This window comes from Callorhinus ursinus, unplaced genomic scaffold, assembly GCF_003265705.2.
Source record: "Callorhinus ursinus isolate GAN/ISIS: 27379988/994484 unplaced genomic scaffold, GSC_fseal_2.0 scaffold2, whole genome shotgun sequence".
In the NCBI taxonomy this organism is placed as follows: Eukaryota; Metazoa; Chordata; class Mammalia; order Carnivora; family Otariidae; genus Callorhinus; species Callorhinus ursinus.
In genome coordinates, this window is record NW_027397064.1 from 49,037,505 (window position 1) to 49,052,581 (window position 15,077).

The following is a 15,077-nucleotide window of genomic DNA, read 5'->3' on the forward strand; positions in this document are numbered from 1 at the left end:
GGGTCCTGGGATCGAGCCCCACGTCAGGCTCTCTGCTCAGCGGGAAGCCTCCTTCTCCCTCTCCCACTCCCCTTGCTTGTGTTCCCTCTCTCGCTGTGTCTCTCTCTGTCAAATAAATAAAATCTTTAAAATAAATAAATAAATAAATAAATAAATAAATAAATAAATAAAAACCTCTTTTTCTGTATTACCACAGAGTTTTCTCTCTGGTAATCATAATTGATCTCTTTGTATAAATAGATTCTTTAAATCCATTTCAAATGAGTTACCTTTATATAACTTCAGTAAGACAGTTGCTGAAGACACTTCCATCTTATTGCATATTCATCTTGCTTAATAAACTTTCTATATTCCCATGGGATAAATAAACATTTAACTTTGATATCAAGAAAAATCTGTTTCTCCTAATAAAGTACATCAGTGGGAATATTTCTTATCTGAATTTCATTGTCATGAAGTTTAAGTCTAGGTTTCTGTTATTATCAACTCCTCCTATTTGATTTGATATTTTATCAAATTCTATTATATGTGCATTGTTTTCCATTTGTTGCTTCAAATTCTTTCTAGGAGTAGGTAAGGAAAAAAATGAACTAAAAAAATAAATTGAAACTTTCCTCACATGTTAAGCCTTATTTTGTGTTCTTTGACGCCAGCAGCCTATTGAACCTCTTCTGTGCTCAAAATGGATAAGTTATTTTTGTGGTGGCTTTCCATTAGAAGTAACACTAAAAAGTCACAAAAGAAATCATGCAAATAGTTGTTCATCAGCCCTAGATTTGAGAACTGGTCTATGCATCCAGGATCAGAGACATTAAAGTGCAAGTCAGATTGCTGCCAGGACCTCAGACTAATGAAAATCATGTTGAGATCTTCACAGCATTTAGAACATGCTGTTTCGTCCCTTTATGCCTTTTCAAAAGTCTTATTTTTACAAGTATCTGTTAGCGGAGGAATTCTGAGTGTGCTTTTGGCAGGCATATTCTCTTCACATGAAGATGGAGAAAGCAGGAGGATGATATAAGAAAGCACAGGAAAAGACAGACAGATCCTAATTTTCTTTGTGGACCTAATGGGCATGGTTAGTAAACTATTGCTGCGTCTGATTTCTAATTTCAAGGGTGTGATCTATGCTTTATAGAAGAATAGCATAAAATATCTGTTACATATTTAAAATCATACACCTTTTGGAGTGTAGTCATTTTTAGCTATTTCCACATAACTCAGTGTATGAACATCAGTGTTATAGCTAAACCAGAAGTTGCTAGTATGCAGGGGCTGCACTGCATTTCAGATTTTTACATGTTCATAAGGTGGGACACCTGACTGCTGATTTATGGTAGTTTTCTAGGTAAAATGTCTGGATAGTATTCAATTATTCAGATATTTCAAACCCATTTCCTTCAGTGTTTTGGGAATAACAAAAAACCTGAACACATATAAAATAGAAAGTCACTTCAAAATTTAAAGAAATAATAATACATGGTTGGACATTGATATTTTTGTCTCGTAAATATTTAAGTATGTATGATATTCTGTGATTTAATTCTCTTTTTAACACCTCCTTCTCACAGAAACACATATTTTAGACAGGAATATATTTAGTACAAGTCATCAGAGTGAAAAGTAATTACATAGAAAAAAAATTAAGTGTGAGCTGATGAAGTTGTATATGTAAAATACCTTTTTTACGCAATGCATTTCCTCATAGGAAAAAGCTCTGTGTAGTTTTATTATATTTTGAAATCCAAAATATAATAAAATTCTGTATTTATGAAAATGTTTTAACGGTTTTTGGTTCTAAGACAAAAGTGATTGTGAATTTGTTTTCTAAAAAAAAGAGAAAAAAATGAATTTTCCTGCAATAGATACATAGTTACATACTGGAAATTTAATTTCATAGTTTCTTTTTTTTTAAGATTTTATTTATTCATTTGACAGAGAGAGACAGTGAGAGAGGGAACACAAGCAGGGGGAGTGGGAGAGGGAGAAGCAGGCTTCCCGCGGAGCAGGGAGCCTGATGCGGGGCTCGATCCCAGAACCCTGGGATCATGACCTGAGCCGAAGGCAGACTTTTAATGACTGAGCCACCCAGGCGCCCCATAGTTGTTTTTTTGTTTTGTTTTGTTTTTTATAAATGATGACTTTTATGTGACAGTTAACAGGAAAAAAAATTATGTTTAAGTTATTCTCCCCTTGCTATGAAAGTGAAAAATACTTCTGGAAAAATAGACACAGTGAAATGAGTTTAACATTTATGATGCTGTCAGGCACAATGTTAGTTAATAGAAGAACAATTCTATTTTATAACAGATATTTATTAAAAATTAGTTTTTCATTGTTTAGGTCAGGATATTTTTGCTGCTGGTCAAAGGTCATTATATGACTCATAAGGCAAGGAACAGACTCAAATTGCTCTTTAAAGTGGACTACAAAGGGACACCTGGGTGGCTTAGTCAGATAAACATCTGCCTTCGGTTCAGGTCATGGTCCCAGTGTCCTGGGATCGAGTTTCGCATCGGGCTCCTTGCTCGGCGGGGAGCCTGCTTCTCCTTCTCCTACTCCCCCTGCTTGTTCTCTCTCTCTCTCTGACAGATAAATAAACAAAATCTTTAAAAAAATAAAATGGACTACAAAGATCAAAGCAAGACAGCAAACACCTAAGAATGTAAGACATAGGGTAATGTTTATCTTGCAAAAGTTATCAGACAGAACTGTGCCTTTTATTTTTCCAGCTGTGATAAAAGTAGCTCTAATTTTTAAGTGGTCATCACAAATAGATAAGCCATAATTTGTCATACACTTTAAAGTCAGGCAGCAAGTAATTTACTCCTGCCTGTATTATTTCATCCACAGTCAAGCAAATTTAAGCTATTTTCCAATAAACTTACCATCACCACCAGCAGTAGCAGCAGTAGGTATTAATGTTAATATTAAGAACTGCTGTTTATTGAAATCTTAGTGTATTTTTAATCATTTACAGACATATAATTCCTTAAAGAAGTAGTAAATCCATAATTAATAATTTTGGGTATGGATCCAGGAACAGAGAATAGATTAAAACACAGAAAAATGTCTCTTTCTCTCAGGAGCTACACAAATCTTGTTTTCTAAGCTAGAGTAGCTTGGTGATAATTGTGTTTATCTTGGCCATTGGCATGATTTAGAAATGGCTTTTGTAATGTTTGAAATGAGGAAAATCAAGATTATGCAGGTAAAATGACCTATTGGATAATTTAATGGTTTTATACCATCTGGAAACTTTTATATTTGGAATAATCAGTCTATTACATAGAGTGTTTAGGTTAAAAGCAGTGAAAAAGAATAAGATTAAGGTGACCTATAGGTTTGTAGAGATTGAATAAGTTTAAAGAGGTCTGTAGTATTTATAAACCATATCTCTTCAGTTCTATGACTAGACATGACATAATTTTGATAGTTCTCATGGGAAAGCTTCCGTTTATTTATGTATTTGATTAAGGCCACTTGGACATCCAACATTTCCTGAATTGGAACTGCTGGAAGTGAATGGGGCAGTCACAGTGCATTTGAAGAACAGAAGATAAAACTTTCAGATTTGTTATCTTCATAACATCCCAAGCCTGCTCCATTAAAGCCATGTGTTTTTGTTTTTGTTTTGTTTTTATGTAGAAACACTAATTCTGTGTCAAATTGGTGACCATTTTTAGTGCTTTGGTCACTCCAGCCTTTAGCATCTTAGGATGTTATTTTTAGAGGAGTTGTTTGTTAAAACGGGTATTTAAATATTAATTATAGATTTATTAACCAGTTGTTTATAAACATTGAATGTCAAAGGCCTTTATTATGAAAATCACTGCTTCAGATTTAAAAATATTACTATTTAATTTGACATTTTCAAGGATCAAAGAGCTTGGAACAAATTGTTTAGAGACCAGTGTGATGAAAAACAGCATGTTTGTATCTTTAATAATATAAACGTGGCAATTTTTGACTCCTAATTGAGGAAGAAAAGGAAAATCCCACTAGGTCAAAGTCATTTTTAATTTATACCATTAAATTAAAATTTGGATGGAAGTAGGGACATGTGTTAATCTGGGACCACCTGTTTGTTAGATATCACACCTAATGAAGATTCCAAATGCTTATAGTTATTCCAGTGGTGATGTCTTTGTGGAACAACATGAAATAGAAAAAAGAGACTCTTGCAAACTTCTGTGCCCACTAATTAAGCATGTGCTGCTCCGTTCAGCTGCATCTACTTTTTTCTAACTCTGAGATCCCGTATCATTTTATCCAGATTCTTTTTACTGTACGTATCACTTCATTCTGTTATAATTACTTGAGTAAGAGGATCAATCCTCCTAAAAAGTTTTTAAGATTTCTGAGGCTAGAATCAATATTGAATTGTATTTCCCATAACTTTTGGTGGAACATGTGTCACAAGTAAGCACTTAACATAGTCTTCAAAAAGAGACTAAGTCAGTATTGTAAATGTGTGAAATAGGAGGTGGAGGGAACTATGGTAGATGGGAAATGAAACCATTTAGTTTCACATTTTTAAAAACAGTGAAAGACTGGGGCACCTGGGTGGCTAAGTTGGCTGGGCGTTCGACTTTTCGTTTTGGCTCAGGTTGTGATCTCATGAGTCATGGGATGGAGCCCCAGAGCCCCAAAATGGCTCCACACTCAGCCAGCGGGGAGTCTGCTTCAAAGATTTTGTCCCTCTGCCCCTCCCCCTGCTCGTGCACACATGTGCTTGTGCTCTCTCTCTCTCAAATAAATAAATAAATAAATCTTTATTGAAAAAATCAAAACAGTGAAAGACTAAACAAAATCCATCTACAGACTGCTAGCTGGTGACCCTTGAAATGAATGAATGATAGGGTGAATAATTTGTTTAGTTAGGTCTACATAATGGTAATCCATTTGCAGGGTAAATCATGGCCCTAAGTCTTTGCTAAAAATTCTGGCAGCCATATCACAGAGGATTGCTAGAGGGATGGGTACTTGGTTCTCATTTCCACTACTAGTTATGAATGAGAAAACCAAACTCTACAATGCACTTGTACTGATAATCTGTATATAATTTTGTAGCATTAAAGGAAAAGATAAAGAAACATATATTTGTTGAATGAATAAAATGCATTCTTATTATCCCCAACTTGAACTATTACAGAATCAGCATATTCAATGCCTATAGCCTATTCCCCCTTTGAACAGTCATGACTTGTTAGAAATTACTTTCTTAAAAGGAAATCTGTCTTTCAGTCAATACAAACTTTTTTTCTCTCTTAGCAGAACTGGAATGAGAAGGATCCAAACTCTCTTTCACAGGACAGTCTTTCCGTTATTGCTGTTCATAAATCTCCCTAAAACATAGTGGCTTAAAACAACATGAGTCTATAGATCAGCTGACTGCTTCTGTGATCCCAATAGGCTTTCTTATGCATCTGTGGCCAGATCATAGGTTTGCTGTGAACTGGCTGGTTTAGGAGGACCTTGGATACATGACTTGAGTTTCTTCCATGTGTCTCTCATATCCCTCTAGCAGGCTAGCCTGGATATTTTCTCATGGTAGTAACAGGAATCCACTGAGAAAGCAGAAACTCACAAACACTTTTATTCAAGTCTCTGATTGAGTCTGAATTGAGGCAAGTTGCTTCTGTCCCGTTGGAAAAATCAAAAAGTCACATGGCCAAACCCAGAGTTTGTGTGGGAGAATATTACTAAAGGGAAGCACATATAATTGAGTCAATTGACTAATTAATTGCTCTCTGAAAACTCTTATGCTTTTTCTGATTCTTTTGTCCTTTATTCCATCTACAGTCCATCTTCATTCAGCCAATTGAAGAGATAGCATATAATTTGAATTTTTATTTCATGTTGTTGAAATCTGAGAGACCAGGGAGGATAGGAAAAAATATATATATTAACAAAGTAATGAAGTCCTATTGATTCTCATGTGACTGATGAGTCAAATATTGCTCACCTGACTCCAGAGTTATAGTGTGCCTGAGATTCCTGGTTAAAAAGAGTTTTAAAAAGTTAACCATTAAAGAAGTTTCACTAATTTCTTAGAACATGAGCTATTAAGCCTATATGATGGCCCACATTTTCTCAATTTCTTTTGGAGGATTGATTTTTACTAAGTGTCTTGCTAACAGTCTTGAGACAATTCATTATTTTAATACAAACTGAATATAATTAATTTTGGGCAATTCAATTCCAATTCCACTAAAACTATGACATGGAGAGGAGGCCTTGTAAATACTGAAATAATGCTTCCTTATGCATTTGAATCATATATGAATCTATCCGTAATGTGTATTCTCTAGGAATTTGTGATTGTTATCTTTTAAAGATTTTTTAAAAAAATTTATTTGACAGAGACACAGCAAGAGAGGGAACACAGGCAGGGGGAGCGGGAGAGGGAGAAGCAGGCTCCGTGAGGAGCAGGGAGCCCGATGCGAGGCTCAATCCCAGGACCCTGGGATCATGACCTGAGCCAAAGGCAGACACTGAACGTCTGAGTCACCCAGGCCGCCCCGTGATTGTTATCTTTTAAAAATTATTTATTCTTTATAGTATAGATTTATGATATTATTTTCTATTACTGAACCCTCCCGAACACCATTATGAGAAAATATTTTCATAAAAGCCAAATTACATAATTCTTCTTTTAAATCAGTGATTCACAAAATGAATCTGTTGACTATTGACATTAGAATTGCAGTTTACAAAATAAAACAGAACAAAAAAAACAAGCCTCTGAAACTCTAATCTCATATATTCTGCTTTGGTAGCTCTGGGAGTAGAAAGCTTTGACATATGTATTTCCACATGCTCCCCAGTTTATGTTGATTCATAGCTAGATTTGGGAACCATTTGATATAATGTACATGAGTAGGAATGGAAGAACAGAGTAGTTTGGAAAACATTTTGATAAGATTAGCATCATTATTGGAAATATAAACCACATTTTTCTTTTAGTTTTTTTTTTAAGATTTATTTTTACTTATTTGAGAGACAGAGGGAGAGAGCACGGGAGGTGGGGGCCAGAGGGAGCAGAAGAGAGAAATCCAAGTGCTCAGTGTGGAGCCTGACCTGGGGCTTGATCTCAAGACTGTGAGATCATGACCTGAGCTGAAACCAAGAGTCGGATGCTTAACCAACTTCGCCACCCAGGAGCCCCTTTTCTTTTAGTTTTTCATTTGAAAATGTCTATGGGTATAAGGGACCTATGAAAATGAAGGGGGTTGTTTCTCTTCTAAAAGCCTTAAACCCTTTTTTAGAATGTAGGTTTATAAAGTACAGAGACAAACTGCCATGAATTCCAAATCAATGGTTTTCAACATTGCCTGTATCTTAACAATCACTGGGGAATTTTCAAATTCAAACACCTGGATTGTATCTCAGACCTATGTATCTCCTGGGTGAAGCCCATGAATCAGTGTTTTTTAAAACCCTTTCGGTACCTCTAATGTGCAGCCAAGTTTGAGAAACACTGTCCTCAAGTGAAGCACATATGAAGTACAGTGACCGAGAGGGAGAAACATTTAAGGTTGAACATTGAAGGTTCCTTCGATTTTGATAGGCAAGTGGAAAAAGAAGATAAGGGTTATCAAGAAGGTTGTATGACTTGAGTAGAGGCATGGGAATACAAAAGTGGGTAGTGTTTTGGAGAGTTTTGGGCATAGGGAGAAATTCCTGATTAGCCAGCATAAAGCTGAGCATGGGGAGGGATGCATGGCTTTAAGTGGTTAGGGCTAGGAAATCAAGAGCCATACTGCATTTATTTTGTGAATATGTGCTGCCACCCATCTGGTTCGTTGCTAAAACTGACAAATCTAATGAACCAAACTCCTAAACTCCTGAGCTCAGTATTTCCAAAAGCTATTTCATCATAGAACACCTTCCCCTGAGATACTCTGAATAAAAGCATCAAATAAGTTTGGGAAATACTGCCTGTCATACTGTCCTCTTAGAAATTCATAAGGCATATTAGATTTTTTGCAGCAAAGCTTAAGTTTCTTGACTCCAATATTTCCCCAAATATATTCTATTGATATATAATGCTTATTAAAAGCTCCAGAAATTAGTGTTCCAAGGTACACATTTCTGTTTCTCTAAATTTTCCCAAAATATACCTCCTTCATTTTTCTGAGATTTACTTTACTTCAGCTAGTGTTTTTTCTTCCTTTAATTCTTTTCTTAGTTATGTTATCTAGAAGATAGTCTGACCCCAAGAAATTTCTCCATAGTTAATATTTTCCATCTACTCTTAGAGAATCTAGGCAAACAAAGTTGCCTAGTTGAGAGAATAGTTAATGTTCTATTACATAACTGCAATGGTGTGAGTTTAAAAAAAGGAAGAAGAAATATTTTGAAAAGATTGAGAAATGATGAACAATATCACATTATTGAAACAGCTGAAGGTAAATTAAGAAATAACAGATGGGAGTTATCTGTGGATTATCACACCCAGGTATCATGTACACACAAGTTTGGCAGCATTTTACCTAGCTCTTAGCCTTTTTCCTATTTCTTCCAGAAGAGAGGTTTTTTTTTTTTTTTTTTTTTTTTTTTTTTTTTTTTTCCAAAAGAGGGTTTTTTTTTTTTTTTTTTTTTAAGCATTGCTTTTGAATTCACATTTAGCAAAATGCAGATGATACAAAATCTATAAATAATACCATTTTGAATAATGATGGCTTATGCTTGTGTAGAATTCCCTAACAAGAGTTTTGAAAAACATTTTTTAACATCTTTTATACTATTTGTTTACACACTATCTTTATGAGGTAGAAAGGAAACTATGTAGATCTCCATTTTATAGGTGAAGAAACTGAAGCTCAAGGGGTCACAACCAGCGAGATGGGGAAACATTGAAGAGTACTGATATTAAGAACAAACAGATTGAGTGTGGCTTGCCATTACAGATTGTATCATCATAATAGATAGTGTTAGGGGACCTTAACTGTGTATGCCAGGCTGGCCATACAATCTTTCTTTGAGGTATAGCCCATTCTCATTAGCCAAGGAAATGACCTTAAAAATCATCTTTTTAAAAAATTACTTTGAGCTACTCAGAATTATTTAATAGTCATTATATTCATGAAAATTTTCTGTGCCAGAGGTGGAGCAAGAAAAAACAATGAGCAAGAAAAGTACATTATCATGTGTTGTTTGGGTCATATAATTTACTGGGATGACCATACAAACACACAGATTTGACATGTCACATATGAGGCACTTATCAGGAATTTTAGGACATGAAATACTTTACTCCAAAAGGAGTAAAGAGAGAGGAGGGAAAAGAAAGATAAAGTTCAGGCATTTGCTTTGAAAGTGTTTCTATACAGAAGAGATTTGTTGCTACCATAGTATAAACATTTTTGTAAGCAGTAGAAAGACCCTTTTAGGTACTGAAGGATGTGGCTTCTAGGTTGTGCAAGACTAGAACTAGATTTCATTATAACTTCATTATGATTTCATTAATAGACATGAATAAAATATGAATTGACCATAGCCATCCTATCAATCTTTCTTTTTTAGGCGTTACTTTCTGTAAATTTTCTCATACTCAAAATGCCTGAAATTTACTATTCAGATGGTATTTTATTTTAATGTACTTTAGACCATTCTAGAGTGCCATAAAACTTCCATGTTTTATTTTAAAATATTTTACTTTATTGTGATTTTTTTTCTGAAATATCATACTAAGAATCTTTTTTTTTTAAAGATTTTATTTATTTATTTGACAGAGAGAGACACAGCGAGAGAGGGACCACAAGCAGGGGCAGTGGGAGAAGGAGAGCAGACTCCTGCTGAGCAGGGAGCCTGATTCGGGGCTTGATCCCAGGACCCTGGGATCATGACCTGAGCCGAAGGCAGATGCTTAAGGACTGAGCCACCCAGGCGCCCCCTAAGAATCTATCTTCTAAAGGGAAAGTAAATCCTACATATTGTTAGGCAGAACAATACAATAACTTTAACAAGGCTATTTTCTCCCTCTCAAGAACCAAATATTTAATGTCTTTACTAAAGACACACACACACACACACACGTGTGTGTGTGTGTGTGTGTGTGTGTGTGTGGTACAGGGTGGCAAAGACAATTTATTTAAAATACATTCCATTTCTAAAGTAGATCCATTCTTTCTTGATCTTTACTTATTTAAAAAATGGAAAACACTTTCTGACTACATTCTGAGGAGCCAAACAGCTGTACCAAATGACCATTGACCTAAATTTTATATAAAAGTTCTTATTAATTCTGTATACCAGCTTTTAGACAAAACCATGTGGAAGTTGAGCTGCTAAAGTTGAATAATTTTGATCAGTATGTATAATCTGGATAATCTGTTTTGCTTTATCCTTCTTTTTACCTAACAACACATTGTTTCCCCCTCTTTTATTAGCCCAGTTGGCAATGTAGCCTCATTTATCTATTTTGTGGAGGCTATGTCAATATTGTGCTGGTAAAGGACCTTAGCCTGCATCTAGTTTTTTAGTTTAAATTTCTTATAGATATCTAGATAAAAATATGATTGTTGCTCCTTCCCACTCCCTGCTCTTTTCTTTCTCCCTCTTCTCCTGACAGACATCAGAGTGCTTAGCATTACCTGTGTGAGGAGAACTGACCATATTCTCAGAAAACCTAATGGCCATGCCAATTAGTGTGTTATCCTAAGGAGTTCTACCTACAACTGTAAACATTAGAACATTTAAGGCCACCTAGAGCTATGAGTTCAAATCTGAACTAACACTGGTCTTATGACTTCCAGACTTTTTGGTTCTGGATTTTCCCTTAAAGATTGGGATGCCAAAGGAATGGTTTAGAATTCCATATTTAAGACTTGTCTTAGATCAGAATGCTTAGGTAATATCTCTATATATAACTTATTAACTTGGAGATGCTCATTCTAAAATAATTTTCCCTTAGGCTTTTTACTCTGTCAAGCTACACTTCAATTTCCCTCCCTTCCATTTATTAGACTTTAAAATGTAGACTGTCTGCAGCTTCCACATCCTCTCATTAACTTTTCTAGTCCCTTGCAAAACCACCTCTCCCCACAATCTCAACTGCCTTCTTTGTTAGGTGACTTCTACATTTATATTTGCAGATCTCAACTCTATTCTGAGTGACAATTTACATCTCTTCCCGTCTCTTAGACATGTCTACCTGAATGACTTCCTGATACCTGATATTGATTCATCCCAAAGAGATTTATTATAACAACTACTTCCTCTATAAGAGTAAGTTCAGGGGAATATGTACACTCATCTCTAAGCTTTGTCCCTTGTAGCATTAGTGCCCCATGACATTTAATAGTTTTACACACACACACACACACACACACACACACGCACACACGCACACACACAACTACACAATTTCCTGGAACTTTATTATGTTTATGTTAAATGTAAATATTTAAGAGGAAGATAAGATATTTAGTGTGTCCTAAATTGACAGTGAAACCCTCTTTGTGTTGAATATTTATAAACATATCAAAGTCTCCAGTAAACTGTCTGAGAAATATCGCTTAGATGAACAGCCTAGGCTGTTTGTTGATAGCTACTAAAGGAAGCATAAAATGTTTCCCTGTACTTTTACTCCCCTTGCAATTTCAGCTTGAAATCTATTATTTTTGATGCCTTTTTAGCCTACTGTCTTCTACAACAAAATGAGTATCAAATTGTTTCTGTTCTGTTTTTTTAAAAATTACTTATTTCTCTCTTCTTTGTGCCTCTTCACTTTAAAACCTTTTCCCCTTTCAATCTAAAATTTTATATTTCTCAGATTAATCTTCTAATCTCCAGCCCTCCTTTCACAGTTCCTTGTTTCTAGTCATTAGATTCGTCTTTAGAGCTTTGTCATGGGTATGTCACTCCCTTCTTCCATAATTTGCAATGACCCATCATTTTCAACTAAGTGAAATACTGACTCTTCTGTCATTTGAAACACTTTATACCTACTTTCCATTTACCTCACCGCCTTCCTCCTTTCACAAATCCCATGTTACATTCATTCTGGGTGCCTCATTTTCCTCTAGGACCTGTCACATGCTTCCCTTCCTGAACATAAGTCCATTCTGCTTCCTCTGCTTCAATGCTTTCCCTCCATCTCCTATTTAAACTTCCTGTCTGTTTTTGTTCTTGCTACAAGTCCTAATTCAAATGCTACTAGTGTCTTTAGGAAGTGTTCCCTGGTTCATTCAGTGAAAATAAGCTTCTCTTCTCTTGGACTATAGTGATAATAGATTTTTTAGTTGTTTTGTTGTTGTTTGTTTATTTTATGTATTTCTGTATCCTGTATTTCTGAGCATATTTGCCAGAAATTGATATGATCATTTATTATTTAGTGGATATCCTATCTTCCCTTCTTAGTATGAACTTATTGATGATTGTCAAATAAATAAATAAATGAAGAGGACGATTAGTAGTTGATGAGTGTACATTTAATTTTTAAATTCTCTGTGTTTACCACGTATCTTGCAAGTTTTATTATTCTACATTGTTAAGGAAAGTGATTATACTACTCTTATGAAATAGAGTTTGAGAAACGGAAATGCTTTACACAGAATGACACAGGGTATGTGAACCCAGCTATGTTATTCTATTATATAGCCATGTATTCATTGTATTACAATTCTTATATATTCATTAGAGAGTATTCCCACATTCATATTTACATTGCTAATCATTATTGTTATAGTTGGAAACAATTCATGTTAAGATACAGGCTTTCTTTGGGGCATGTGGGTGGCTCAGTCAGTTGAGCATCTGACTCTTGATTTTGGCTCAGGTCGTAATCTCAGGGTCATAAGATCAAGTCCTGCATTGGGCTCCAAACTCAGCATGGAACCTGCTTAAAATTCTCTCTCTCCCTCTCCCTTTGCCCCTCCCCATTTGTGCTCTCTCTATTAAAAAAAAAAGATACAGAATTTCTTTAAATAACACTCTAATAAAGGTTTATTAACAGTTTCAAACTGTGGGGACATTTTAAAATAGTAAATTAATTAATTGTTCATTATAAAATTTTGATTTTTTTCACAAATTTATTTTTATAAAGTATAAATTTAGAGCCCATTCATTAAGAGATATCTTATGGAACATCTACTCTGAAAATGGAGAAAGCAGAAAAACACATTTGTTATTTTGAGCTCTTTATAATGAAAATTATTCTTATTATTGACTGTGTTTTGGCTATTTAACGATCTGATTCAAAAGTATCATGAAGAGACACCATATTTAATTTATTTTACTATTTTTACTGGTAGGCCATATGGCACATATAATTTTAATAATTCTGACCACTGCGGTTAAATGAGATCAGGAAGTCTGGAGGTTCATCGATATAAGGAGATCTTGACTTCCCCTACCCATATGGTATACCCAGCAATTCTCCCATTAATTCTGTTGTAATGAACGGAAGGATAAAAAAGATGATTCCATGGACCTATCAAGAAATGAGAACATGGTCATTTCATAACACCTGTAAGTTCCATTTGAAATTTTTATCACAGTTTATAGTTATACACTTACATTTATGATTTGCTTTGGTCTGTCTCTTCCACTGGAATGGAAGAGATAGAGACCCAGACACAGACTCGAGAGACCCTTCTCTGGAGCAGAGCCAGGCAGTAAAAGGAAAGCCCTGGAAAGGCTCAAGTTTTGCCCTGGGGGATCCTGGAAAATTCGAGGTTGGCATCTGCCCTCAGGCTTGGCCTCTGTTCCAGGTGTCCCCGCATGTCTGCTAGAAGTCTGCTGAATGTGAGCTCAGGATCCCTTCCCTGTGAGAACCTGTCAGCAGTCTCCATCTCCTGCTTCTGGGTAGTGTAGCCAAGGCCAACACCTCAGCCATCTTGGACACAATGGGATTGTAGTTCCTTTGGGCCACGTCAGTCACCTCATTGTCTTTGGTGTAAAAAGCCATGAACTTCAGTTCCTCCAGATATTCCAGGATGATGATATCAATGAAGCCTTTTCACACCCTGTGGGCCTGGCAGGCAGGCAGCACCATGTGAGCTGGCAGAATGGATGGGGTTTCATGGGGTTCAAGCCCTGGGACCTCCTAACTCTGCCCTGGACTTGCCACCCTGGAATGTAGGCTCTGGGTCTACAGAATTGGGATTGAGTTTGCACATGTCACATCTCTAGTGGCCAGTGACTAGTACATAAAAGGTGCAAGATAAGTATTTGCCCAATGAATGACTAATGCCAGGGAATTTTTTTTAAGAGACTCTCGGCTTGTCTTACTGATTATAATAATATTATTATTAAGCTTGAACCCAATATTTGAGATTAATCATTGAAGTCATTACTCCATCCAGGTGGAAATTTCTAGCAAATTATTTATAATCGAGGGGTGAACCTGGAGCTAGATTTAGGAGACACTTTAAGAAAAGTGCTAGTTTTTTTTTTAAGATTTTATTTATTTGAGAGAGAGAGAGAGAAAGCATGAGCAGGAGGGAAGGGTAGAGGGAGAAGCAGACTCCCCCCTGAGCAAGCAGGGAGCCTGATGCAGAACTCCATTCCAGGACCCTGGGATCATGACCTGAGCCGAAGGCAGATGCTCAACTGACTGAGCCACCCAGACCCCCAAGAAAGGTGCTAGTTGAAGAAAGAGAAAAAGGTTAGATTTCAAGAAAGAGAAGGTACAAAGATAAGGGTAGAAGGCTAAAGAAAGAAACAAGAGAAATGGCCCGTGTTAGGAGGAGAGAGGAGAATTAAGGAAGAATGGAGGAAGTCAACACAGAGTTGCAGAACAGCAACTGACCAGTATCCAGGATGGAGCTAGTAAGTAGCAGAGCCAAGATTCAAGCTCACATCTGCCAAACTACAAAATCCATGCAACGTTTAAGTACAATGTATTGTCTCATAGCTGGGAGTAATAGCGTGGGGGAATAAAAGATGGGGGGAAGATTTGGGTAGTTACTGTTTTTTTATTGACAAGTACTTTGAAACAATAGTTCTTTTTATGTAAATTGATTGACTAAATTCCACTGGCTCAAACCAGTGGCAATGCCAAGTTTGGGGCAATGGGGTCATTCTCCCTGGGTGCAGGCAGTAATAGGCTGACATTTTCTATAGAG

The 15,077-nt window shown here is 36.0% G+C and overlaps 1 protein-coding gene across 6 annotated transcripts in view; it reads left to right on the forward strand.

Annotated features, from left to right (window-relative positions):
* Positions 1-15,077, forward strand: part of PDE1A (phosphodiesterase 1A) — a 315,068-nt gene that overhangs the window by 91,294 nt on the left and 208,697 nt on the right. Inside the window, exon 1 of one of the 6 annotated variants that reach the window (XM_073881669.1) lies at positions 14,504-14,781. The exons of the other annotated variants lie outside the window; for them this stretch is intronic. The gene's annotated coding sequence lies outside the window, so the exon portion shown is untranslated. Of the gene's footprint in view, positions 1-14,503; positions 14,782-15,077 lie in introns of those variants that run through there. 6 annotated transcript variants of the gene reach the window in all.